This window comes from Mustela putorius, unplaced genomic scaffold, assembly GCF_011764305.1.
Source record: "Mustela putorius furo isolate JIRA1106 unplaced genomic scaffold, ASM1176430v1.1 tig00000450_pilon_pilon_pilon, whole genome shotgun sequence".
Taxonomy (NCBI): domain Eukaryota; kingdom Metazoa; phylum Chordata; class Mammalia; order Carnivora; family Mustelidae; genus Mustela; species Mustela putorius.
The window spans coordinates 18,548,009-18,561,189 of record NW_025421385.1 but is presented as its reverse complement, the minus strand read 5'-3'; positions in this window follow the sequence as shown (position 1 = coordinate 18,561,189).

Genomic DNA, 13,181 nt, shown 5'->3' with positions numbered 1-13,181 from the left:
TTTCTAATTCCCGCTATTTTAGACCACATACCTGGCTAGCAGCCTTGATTCTTTTCTTGATTTCTGATCTTTCTGCAAGGTAGGTTCTGCCAGGAATCCAGCCTAGATCGACACCTGCGTGCCACCAAGCCCTATGCTGGAGATGAAGATACCCTCAGTAAGGCACACATTCATTCACCCCTTCAGGGAATCTCAACCCCAGTTCTGTGAAAGCAAGAATAGTTTCCTGTCCTTTTATAGATAAGAAAACTGGGGCACCTGGGTGGCTCAGTGGGTTGAGGCCTCTGCCTTCGGCTCAGGTCATGATTCCAGGGTCCTGGGATTGAGCCCCGCATTGGGCTCTCTGCTCAGCAGGGAGCCTGCTTCCTCCTCTCTCTCTCTCCCTGCCTTTCTGCCTACTCGTGATCTCTGTCTGTCAAATAAATAAATAAAAATCTTAAGAAAAAAAAAAAAAAAACCTGAGGCTCCCAGAGGCACAAGTACTTGTGCCAAGTCTCACCAGAGGTGAATAGTGGGGCCAAGACAGGAACCCCAGTGTTTCTGGCTCCAAAGCTAGTGCTTCTCCTTCACTCGTCTGCTTGCTGAGCCCCCAGAGCCCATCATGCCTTTAACAGCCACTCTCAGCTGGTCAGGCCTGGATCTCCTTCCCCAAATCCTGTTGGCTGCTGGCTAGGTTTTTCTTCGAGTTTAATGGGCCGCTGGACTATGGAGTGGTTAGCTAAGTGACTCCAGCTGTTGGAGCCATCCAGAATTATCTGCTGCAGTTTTCCATTCCATAGATCCAGTCAATGTTCAGACCCTTACCGTGACTCCAAGTTTCCTGTGCTGCCTACTGTTTGGTTCCCCCTTTCTACTTTCTCACCAGCCTGCCAAGGACGTCCAGCATATTCTAGGCTAAAATCCTCAAGGAGTATGACATTTAAGGTCTAAATTGATTACAAAACTCAGTGTGAGATGAAGATACGAAGTAGCTACCAGAGAAGTGAATGCAATTATAGACTGCTTTAATAAAAAAATTTGTCTGATGAAAGTTTTGGAGTATTGAACTTCTGAGCCATTCATAAATAATTCTAAAACAGTGTAGACTGTGTGTTCAAGGAGTCACAAAGTAAAAATGGGAGACTGCTGACTCCAAAAGGCCGGGAAGATTTGATCTTTGAAATGGGCTCTAAAATAGTGGTAGAACTGATAGGTGGAGATGGAGGTCAGACCTTCCAGGCTAAGTTAATGGTAGAAGCAAAGAAATAGAGGAAAAACTCATGGCCTCTGTGTGCAGCAGAAAGTGGGATATATGGGAGGAAATCAAGGCTTTAAAAAAATGAGGTTAGAGGCGCCTGGGTGGCTCAGTGGGTTAAGCCGCTGCCTTCAGCTCAAGTCATGATCTCAGGGTCCTGGGATCGAGTCCCGCATCGGGCTCTCTGCTCAGCGGGGAGCCTGCTTCCCTCTCTCTCTCTCTCTCTGCCTGCCTCTCCATCTACTTGTGATTTCTCTCTGTCAAATAAATAAATAAATAAATAAATAAATAAATAAATGAGGTTAGGTCATTAAAGACTTTTAACACCACCATTATTTCCTAGGTAGGCCATTAAGAAGTTAGCATTCTGGCTTTTCTTGCTTAGCAATCAGTCATTGGCGAGTCTGGAAGATTGTCTCAGTCCTCAGAGCCTGTTCAAGTCTGCATGAGCTGAAAGGAACAACAGTCCCATGTGTGAGGCAGAGAGAGGCAGATCAGGATTTGCGGCGACCTCAGGGGTGTGCTGGGAGCCTGCCTCGGGTGTCCTCCCTGGGGAGGGTCTGCTGTGAGTCCAGTAGCTGTGTAGCTAGGCGGCCAAACCCCTCCTTTCTACCTAGTGCTTTCCCCCAAGCAAGGAGTGCTTTCCCCAAATGCTTCTCAGCAGTTAGGGCTTCTTTACTATAAGTAACAGGGGCTTCTACTAAAGAAGAGTTTATTAAAAGAATTCAGGGGTGTGTCACAAACAAAAGGGCCAGTGGCAGTCCTGTTTTAGGTATACTTCCAGATCAAGGGTGGTGAGGACAGGAGCAAGGATTAGGGCTTCCTCATCTCATTGTTTTCTTCAAGTCTGCCTCAGTCATCTCTCTCTCTGAAGACTGGCTTCTTCTGCCTCTCCCATCCCCCCGCAGGAACCATGGCCAACCTCAGATCCTGAACCCCCCCATGGAGAGCCTGATTCTCTGTCATTTGCCCAGCATCTAGGAGAGGACAGTGACTGACTCATGTTGGTACAGTGCTTACCCCAGACTTAATCAACCATGGCCGACAAAGAGGAAAAATTATTTGAACCTGGCTGTGCAGAGCCACCTGAGTAAACTTGTGGTGGAGAAAGGCGAGGCCAGTGAAGACAACATGTGAGCTGCGCCCACCCCCGCCAACCAACAGAGCCAGGTTGTGCAGGACATGGATACTGGCCACATGTGGTTCGTTATAAATGTACATTTCTCAGAATTAAAATAAAAAATTCAGGACCACAGTCATATTGGTCTCATTCAAGTGCCCGATAGCCTCCCGGGGCTGGTGGCTACTGTATTTGGCAGCACACGTGGAACAGTTCTAGTATCGCAGACATTTCTGTTGGACACCTCTCATCTAGCCTATGGCCATTTCCGGTTCTAGCCCCAAAAGCCTCAAGCACCCCAGCTACTGCAAACAGCCAATTTTTTTTTTTCAGGAAATGGACAAGTCAAGAGTTAATTCTCTTTTATAATCAGGAAAGAAGTTCTTTGGAGACCCTGGGCCTAGTTCTTGATTACATTCCACCTGAACACCCAGCAGTGTCTCCTCAACCTCATCAGACCTGATTTCGTAGTCAGTCTTGCTCCCAAAGGTCAATGCTAATTAATTTAATCATGCATTGCATCTTTGTTTTAAAAAGCCACCAGGGAAATGGCATTCCCTTCAGTTAACTGTCTTGCCTAGTTCCCACAATGTTCTCTGCTTCTTTGGTTACTAGTTTCCAGCTCAGTCCTATCTATTGTCCCCTCTCAGACCTTTGTGTGGGAGAGACAGTCAATGCTCCAGCACTCAGCTCTCTTTCATTGGGTAGAGATGTCACTGGGAGGTGGCTGTCCAGCCAGGAGCTGTATCCCCCAGCCCTTCCCACATCCAGATGTGGCCATGTGACTAGTTCTCACCAGTGGAATAAGAGACTTATGTCACCCTCCAGGTGATTTTTAAAAAGCAATATGCACCTTCCCTGCTCTCGTACTCCCACCTGAATGGGAGGGTTCTGTCGTTTTAGGGATTGGCAGAGCCACAAGATACAGGGAGCTTGGATCTGGGGACCACTGCACAAGGTGAAGTTGCAGCCCATGATGATAATCTGCAATGGACTGAATATGAGAAAACTAGGCACTGACGTTTTCGAGGTGATTTATTACAGCATTTGTCTAGCATCCCTCTAATGGATACCTAAGTAACTTCCTTACATCCTCGACCTCCTTGCCTTAAATGTACTCTCCTACTCCTCCCTTAAGGGTTCAGTTCTGTAGCCTCCAGAAGAGGCTGCTCATTGGCCCGCCATCCAGAGACCAGGGGGCTGAGAGATGGCGTTTGCATTTTCTTAACTCCTCATTGTATCTTTCAAACCACTGCACCTTTGAAACTAATGCCATCCAGCTTTTCCTAGTCAACAATTAGGACGCAGCATCGACCTTGGGATATAGTCTGTGTGTGCTCAGGGAGAGAAAACGTGAGGATGAAAGGGAATATCAGCCCTGGGCCAGTGTCTATGGCAACCGTAAGAAACGTAGGAAGTGGGGTGCACATTCAATTCCCTGATTACCAAGAGGAGAAACACTAATTCCCTCCCAGGCTAATCTCTCTTGTTACTCTCACCACTGCTCTCTCCACTCGCTCATCACCTCAGCTATACCACTGCTCCAGAGGGTAGCCAAGGGAGATGCAGCATAAGACATCGGGTTGAAAAGCCTTCCCCCAAAAGACCAAAGACCCAATGTAGCAGAAATCTCTAATGTTTACATATCTCCAGGGTTTCATGTTTGTGTTTAAATCTCCCAGTGATGGGATAATATACTGATGATCCACTTTGAAAAAAGGATACTTTCATATATCTGTGTCTGTGTTTCTGAAAAGTCCTAAAATTCAATACTTTTCTTGCATATCTCGACTATTACCCTGTAATTGCTGATCTTAGGTCAGCACTTTTTTTGCAGGCTGTCTTTAAAAAACCTTACTTTTCTATAAAACCATCTAAGTTTCTTTGCCACTTATTAGATTTAGAGCTGATTCTTTCAGAGCTGACTTTCACCTTGACCTGCAGACAATAGCAGCATATGAAATTTGTGGAAGGCAGTAGCACTATCCTTTCTGCCTCGTCCACCAGCAACAACCTAAGAAATGTTGCCAACCTGGTGCATATGGTTAAAGTAACTCCCATATAACCTTTTTTCCTCCTTTCTTTTGGTTTGTTTCTCTTGTCTCTAGCAGTTACTAAATCTTGTGCCACTCATATCCTGCTCCATCTGATCACAAAAAAATGTGCATCGCAAGATGGTGTTCTCGTGCTATGGTAAAACCCATCTTTAAACAATGGGTAGAATGGACACCAATAAAGACGAGCATTCCTGAGTGGCAGAAACCAGGTAGGATGGCAGTCATTAGATGTAGCGAATCCTTGGGAGAACAATTTCTCCTTCAAGGTCCTGTGCAGGCATTTCAATCAGTGGCCATCAGACAGGCTCATCATAGTTCAGGCTCAATTATAGCTCAGATTATTTTTTTTTATTTCTAAGTAACTGAGAGAAAGAGGAATTGGGTATCTCTCTTTTTTAAAGATGTTATTTATTTCACAAAGAGAGAGCATGAGTAGGGTGGGGGGTGGCAGAGGGAGAAGCAGGCTCCCCACTGAGCAGGGGGCCTGATGTCGGGCTGGATCCCAGGACACTGGGGTCATGACCTGAGCAGAGGGGAGACCCTTAACCTACTGAGCCACCCGGGTGTCGTGGTATCTCCTTTCGTGTGAATTTTGCTTTTTCAGAATGAAACAGCAACAAAAAAATAAGTAACTGGTGTAACAGCAGAAGCACGGTTTCTTCTAAAATGAGGATCGTAGGGGTGCCTGGTGGCTCAGTCAGTTAAGCATCTGCCTTTGGCTCAGGTCATGATCTCAGGGTCCTAGGATCGAGCCCCACATCGGGCACATTGCTCAGCAGCGAGCGAGTCTGCTTCTCTCTCTGCCCCATCCCCTTTCATACGCTCTCTCTCAAATAAATAAATAAAATCTTTAAAAAAAATAAAAATGAAGATCATATTTAGAGCATCTCAAATCATGATAGTCTGACAAGAGGTCAGAATACCAGAAAATGGAAGTGTCTTAATTAAATAACCCGCAAATAATTCCATGGGTAAGCAGTGTGTTTTAAAAGGTTCAAAGGAAGCAGGATCCCTATGTAGAAATACGTAGTCCTGTCGCTTGCACTGTTGCACAGTTGTCACCATCTTTGTGTCCTATAGTCATAGATGCTGCGCGCCAGCCAGGGATCTTTACATTGTGGCTCCTGGCATAGATGCATCAGAATCACTTGTGTTGATGATATAAAATAAAGATTCCCAGGCCCCAAGTGTCTGCAGGTGTGCAGAGGGGGGATCTGAATTTTTAAGAAGTTGGTCTGATTCTTCGGCTCACTCCTGTCTGAGAACACCCGCCCTCTGCTCCTTCTGGAAAGGCAACAGTCTTTGAAGAGCACTACAGCACAGCTCTCCAAAGAGCACTACAGCATAGCTCTCCTCCACCCGAGAGACTTCTTGTTTCTCCCAGCCGAGGTCACCCTCCACCTGCTGTGTTTAACTGCTGGCTCCCAGCCTGCGGTCTGCTCACCGCTCTGCTCTCCGCTCACACAGTGGAGACCGGCCGGGGGGCACCTGTGGGCTCCAGCTCCTCCACTGGGAGGCCGGGCTTTGGTTCTGCATTTACATTTTTGCAAGCATACCCTCTTTTTCTTGGAGAGAGTAACCATTTCAAATCTCACACTAAAACAAAAAAAATCACCTCTACTGAACTCTACCAAAGCAGCTTATAACTAGCTTTTTTAGCCACTGATTCAGACAACAGAAAGGTCAGCAGCAGCTGGATGCTTGCCAGTGGGGCTGTCTTGTGCTTTCATGCTTAAAGAGAAACACCACTGAGCTAACATGAAGATGCTCCTTTTTTTATTTAAAAAAAAAAATGAGAGCTCTATCTTACTAACAAAACTAAACCACTTTCGTTCTTGGGGTTTCATTCTTATGGCACTTACAGAAATCTATTGAGAACTTCTTACTGAACTATAAGTTTTATCAATTGGTTATCATTGTGGAATAATTTATTTTCTAATAAATGTATAATTGAAAAACCTGATATGATTTCAACTCTGGAAGAATAATTAATAAGAGCACTTGGATTTTGGATCTCCACCCATATCTAATGCGAGTCACTAAAAATAGACCACTATCTAGGAGTTAGAATTTCTGGGCCAGTTTCCCCTGATGACCTTTGTCTTGATGTTTATGGAACTAGTCATTTCCCAAATATTTCAGCTCTGCTCTCCCGGTCTTTAGAAGAATAAAGAAAATCACAATAACAGGGATAGAATCTCATCCCCTCCAGAGAATTAGTGGGGAAATGAGAGACGGAAGAAAGCAAATGGAAATGTTCGAATTGGGGAAAATGAAATGAAAAGCCAAATGGGAATGGCAAGAGCAGTTGGCAAGAGGAGAAAGGTGGTGTGGAGGACAAGTGTGTCGCTGGGGAACGTGGAAGCTGAGTAGCACGCAGCCTCCTGAATGTTTTTAAGTCGGTTTCGATAGTGGCTAAGACAAGAATATTGACACATCACAGAAGGGGACATGCCAAAACTCTGAATAAATTTGAATGTCAATAATGTCAATAACAACGGACTACCTTCTATGATCACATCAGGGGCCACAGAGCTCCAGGAAGCAGAGCCTTCACTGGAAGGAAATTCTTCACAGCCTCTTTCAAGATGGCACACACATACTTCATTTATATTAAATTTCAAACACGGGGCGCCTGGGTGGCTCAGTGGATTAAAGCCTCTGACTTCGGCTCAGGTCATGATCTCAGGGTCCTGGGATCAAGCCCTGAGTCGGGTTCTCTGCTCAGTAGGGAGCCTGCTTCCCCACCCCCCACCCCCCAGGCTCTCTCTCTGCCTGCCTCTCTGCCTACTTGTGATCTCTGTCTGTCAAATTAAAAAAAAAAAAAAAAAATCTTAAAAAAAAATTTCAAACACAAAAATAAATTAGAATGAAATTCATTTCTGTCCTCACAACCTGACACCCTTAGAAATCTGACTCAGGCCAACCTAGAGCAAAAAAGCAAAATTGGAGAATTGTAGAGTAAGAAAAGACCATGAGGAAAAAAAGAGGAAAGAGAGTCCACAGAAGGCAAGACTCCTGGAGCAGGTATGGCAGCACAGTTTAATCCATAGACTATGTGAACCACCATCTGCAAGGAGAGACCCCATCCAGTTGGTGTGGTGATAGTTCTTTCCCTGGCAGCAGCTTTCTTTTCTTCTCTTTGCTAGAAATTTCCTTTCTTTCCTTTCTACTCACAGAGGGAAATGGAAGCCCGCTAGCAGAACACATCTTTCCACAGGACTCTGACACAGGAGTCTGCGTTTCCTGGTTTACACGACCGTCCTTGAGGAGAGGAATTTTTCATCGCACTCCGGAGACAAAGGAGCCTCGGGGATAATCAGTCAAGATCCTAAACATGGCGGCAGGCAGTCTTCTTTGGAACTCACACTTCCATTTCCCACAACTGCCCACAGGGTAGTTCAAATAAAACACTTGGCCAGCATTGGGGAGAGACCCTGAGGGGCATATCTTTCTCTTTTCCTCCGCATTTCATTGCCTGTAGTCACTCGTGGGAGGAGTGTGGCCGGATGAAGACACCGCCGTCTGGTGTTGCTGCCTGCAGGGAAGATGTTGGGTCTCGAGCCCAGCTCCCCAGTTTATCGCACTGTATACCCCTCTCCTGTTCTCTCAGTTTTGCTGCCTGGGGGGGAAAGCAGTGTTTGCTATGCCGGAAGTGGCTGTGGCAACCATTTGGATGTAACCTGGGGCTATCAGGGATACATCCATCTGTCAGGCCTGTGGGAGGAAGGAGGAGGAGTCAGCCGAGGTAGCAGCTCTGACGGGGTGCGCCTTAGAACAGATGTTCGAACTGCCAGGCCTTCTCGGTGGTGTGACATACACCTGGGCAGTGTTGGTATGGAGTGAGAAAGTGACAGAGAGCGGGGCTTCGTCTTTGCAGCCATTTTTTTTTTTTTTTTTATTTTTTTTTTTTTAAAGATTTTATTTATTTATTTGACAGAGAGAGATCACAGGTAGGAAGAGAGGCAGGCAGAGAGAGAGGAGGAAGCAGGCTCCCTGCTGAGCAGAGAGCCCGATGTGGGACTCGACCCCAGGACCCTGAGATCATGAGATCATGACCTGAGCCGAAGGCAGCGGCTTAACCCACTGAGCCACCCAGGCGCCCCTCTTTGCAGCCATTTTGTTGTGGCTCATTGCGGTGGTCTGATGAGCATGGATTTTATTTTATTTTTAGTTTTTTGAAAAGATTTTAGTTTCATTCTTAATCTTTTTTTTTCTTTATCTTTTCTTTCTTTCTTTTTTGGGGGTGGATTTTAATTTTATTTTTAATTTTTATTTTTTTTTAATTCCCTTTTTAAAGGGAATTTAGCAATCTGTTGAATTTCTCCGGTGTCGAGCACCTTGGTAATAGCTCATCTGCAAAGGGAAAGTTCCATTGTGGGTTGTCTCATTTTGTAAGAAAGCAGAGCAGCATCGATTTATTATTTTGCTCTATTTTAGGGATCCTCCCTCTCTAGAGATTCATTTTTAGGTGTCACGCTTTCTCTCTCTCTCTCTGTCTCTGTCGGGTGTGAGGGAAGCTTTGCAATATGTTTCTGTGAGACTTCTCAAAAGTGATAAATGAGATTTTCAATCTTCTCATTCAAACGGTAACTGCCTGAAAAGCCAAGAAGTGGAGTGAGGGGGCGGAGCTGGAGGTGACAGATTGATGAAGATAAGGAGAAATGCGTTTGGAAAGGGAGGGAGGAGCAAATGGAGCAAGAGTTGTAAAAACTAGAAAAGCAGTTCTAAATTGGATTTAGAAATGGCAGAATGACAAAGTGAAGTTTTCTATAGGGAGAAAGTTGCTAGGCTGCCACATTTGAGACAGCCTGGAAATTCTGAAAAGTGAGAATTCAAAAAAGCCAGAGAAGGGTGATTATTTCATAAGAGGCAGGCATTGATCAGAGGATCTGAAGAGACAAGGCTGGCCTGGCTCCTCTGGAGACGTTTCCTGGATTCCTTGTTGTGATTTGATCAAAATAGCTTGTGTGTCTGGAGAAGGTTAATTGCACATCCATTATGTGGGTAATACTTAGTCGCAGAGAGCTGACCGCACGAACCCTGGCATGAATATGGGATTTCTAAAGACCCCTCATTCTTGTCTTCCTCAGGGTGCCTTCCTTCCAGCACTGCGGCTTATATTATCTCAATCTCCACTGGTTTCTGAAAACTGCTTGGAAAGGAAAGATCCAAATGATCCACCCCCTTCAAATCTCACTGCCTCACAAATACATCCTTCTCCTCACCCCAGCCCGTGTGGGGTTAAAGGAAAATCGATTGGAAATCTCCATCGGGACCTACAGGAGAACACTACTGCCCAGGTTCGCTGGCTGTCTGGGCTTCCGTGACATCTCTCCTTTTGTCTCCAGTAGGAAACTATCCATGCACCTTCTTCCTGCCCCGCAGTCCTGTTGTCCTCTGGATATCGTCTGAGTGTCTTTGGGTCTCGCAGGGCTCAGAGCAAGGGAGCTGGACACACCTCATCTCTCTACCTAGCTCCAAGGTTTCCACTGAGAACCAAATGAACTATTGTATCCAAAATGCTTGGTAAAGCAAGGCAAGCCCATATATGTGTGATTAAAGTACTAGTCTTTTTTTTTTTTTTTTTAAAGAAGTACTAGTCTTAAAAAAGTCTCACTACAGAGCTCCTTTTCTTGCCTCTGCATGTCTCTATCTCATGTGTGTATATTTAACCTCATCAGCCCAAGAGTGCATCTGGCCAAGCATAGTTGCAAAGTTTCGGATGCTTTATTTTTTAAACAGTTCTTTCTGTGTCACCATGGAAGTGTTATAGGGTTCAGATTCCAATTAGTACGACTGATGGTCAACTCTTCATTATCAATGGACTTTAGGAGCAACCTGCATTGAGAAGAACAGGAGCTGGAGAAAGTGCTTTTATAATGAGCAGTGTTTTTCATCTACCTTAGCATCCTCAGAGCAAATTGAATTCGGTAATCCCCAAAAGGCCTAAAGATGAACTATCTTATTTTTTAAGACAAAGATGAACTCAGTGTCAGGGCTGTGCAAGAATATTATTGCTGTTTCTTTTATTATCATATATAGTACCTTTCTGTTGAAAAGCCAAAAGGCATTTTACAAAATCTGACAGTGATCCTCATGATGTCCCTCTGGGCTCAATAGGCTTCATTACAAACAATAAATAATAACTGCCCTCTATTTTGAAATGTCTCCTACAGAATTTATTAACAATGGAATGGATAGTCATGATTCATGGGTTCTAAAGGGAGTTTATTTCCTGGGAGTTAGAGAAGATTGTAGATTTCCATGGGTCTCTAACTGTTCGAGTTGTTTTGGTTCAAAGAGCTGGTTGCATCAGAAGGACTCCAGTGCACTTGAAAAGTATCTCTCGTAATTACTGGCATTTACTTTCAGATTGGAAAAAGTATAGACTATGATTATATTACATAAAGTAAATATGGGATGGTTATGCAATTTACTGACTCACTGAGGATCTGCCAACGAGATAAGAGCTACCTACGGGCGTGTCTTCCAACTGACTTTTCCTGATTTAGTGTTTTGTTTTTTAAAAAATATTTATTTAATTTTTATATTAGAGATACCATTCACACTTCTTGGCTACCTTTCAGATATTCATGAGGGAAGCACCTCATCCTCAGTACCTAGGGAGGAAAGAGCCCTGGGCAGTCATACTCGATACTATACATCCTTCTCTGTCCTGGATGTAAATGGTTACATAGTAGGATGGGCACTTGGCCCAAAGGCAGTCAGTGTATGCATTAGTCACCTGGGCACAAAAAAGGTAATCTGAGACAATTAGATAGTCTTTCTTGGGCATTTCATTTGGGATGTGCCAAGAGAATAAGTGTGTTAGCAATAGGGCAAGAAAGTGAAAGGGGTTGAGGTGGGTAATTGGACGGGGAGACAAACCATGAGAGACTGTGGACTCTGAGAAACAAACAGGATTTTGAGTGGGGGGGGGTTGGGTGAGCCTGGTGGTGGGTATTAAGGAGGGCACGTATTGCATGGAGCACTGGGTGTGGTGCATAAACAATGAATTTTGGAACACTGAAAAGAAATAAAATGGAAAGGGGTTGAGATAGAGCTAGGTCACGAGTGACATAAAACTATACACGAGTTACAGTTATGCATGAGCAGACACCTCAAGACGGAGAAAAAAATCAGAGATTAGAGAGTGAAAAAGCGAATTCATGCAAAGAGAAAACAGAAGGCAAGTGGAAGACTTGGTGCTCTGTGGACTGTGGAGCACTGCGGCAAAGACCTATTGTTGCTGAGGACTCCAGAGAAATCTTGGATTAAGACCTACCCTTCAGTTTATTCTCCAAGACTTGAACTTGAACCCTACTCTGACTCCTGTTTCTGTATACCTATGGCTTCTTTTTCCTTTATCCCGTTTGTGTGTCCCCAATACCTGGGCCGGAAATTTCCTTAGGACAGTGACCTTTCCAGTCTGAGATGGAGAATCAGCTATGTTCATTGTTGTGTCCACTTCACCAGTGTGTGGGTACAAGCCATAGCCATTCACTTAAAAAAATAGAAAACAAATAAATAAATAAATAAGAGAAAGGAAAACCCAAACCCGTATTTCCAGGATATCATTCAACAATCTTTGAGATTGATGCCTGCTCTGTAAATAACTCCTAAAGAGACCTCTTGCAAACTGCCACCAAGCTGAGGTGCCAGCTTAAAGGTATGAGGACAGGCATGTGTGCACAATCTCTGTGCATTCTCTTCCTAACCAATTTTTTGTCCTACCCAATGACGTTAACATCGGAGCTCATACTCAAAACACCTGACAAGTGTTGTTATACTTAGGTCTTCTCCCCAAACACCACTTCCAGATTTAGCTATTTTCTTTGGCCATATAATCTTCAAGAGCCATGCGACTAACTCTTCATTATCATTCTCGGGCTTTGATTAATGTTCTTTTGTAAATTGCTGAGTATAATTGTTGCTTTTGAGAAACAAAACTAGAAGGACTCATAAAGTGTTCACCATTTCACTAATGTTTACTCTCCTTGGTGTTATTTATTAAACAATTAAACTACTATTAGCAAATGGTAATTGCAGGGTATATAATGCGACTGTGTATGATATCAAGTGAGTATATTTTGCTGATAGAGTTTAATTTAAATGCTTATTGTTGATTGGTCCTTTTCTCTTAGAAAAAAGATAATAAGGGTGCCTATTCCATTCCACTTAGATTAATTAATGCATTTATTCAGGAAATTCTGGTGGTGTCATGAGTTAATGATGTGGAAATATAGTGATTTTTGAGCATATGGTCAGTGTGCAAGATAATTGTGCAGGCACAGAACAGGCTAGGATCGAATGGCTTAATCTCTGTGAGCCATTACTTCTTGTCTGTCTAGAGAGGATAGCACTCTTGAGTCATGACTAGCTGAAATCCTTTACAATTCCTTGAGGAAAGGAAATGTTTGGACATCAATGACCTCTCATGTTTTTCTCAACAATAACCTTTTAAAGTTATTTTTCCTTCATGGATTCCTTGTTTTAAAGGTGTCTATTTTTCGAATATATTTTAGTCATTAATTGACAGAAAACTATTGAGGGGAAGTCTGCCGATTTAAACTCATAATGGTAGGTATGTGACAGGAGTCTGCCTAGGAAGAAACCTAATGGGGGAAACTTTATGGAATTATTTCTTCATTCTTAAAATAAAATGGAAGGGGTAGGCCTGGGTAGCTCAGTTAAGTATCTGTCTTTGCATGAATAGACACTTCTCCAAAGAAGACATACAAATGGCTAACAGACACATGAAAAAATG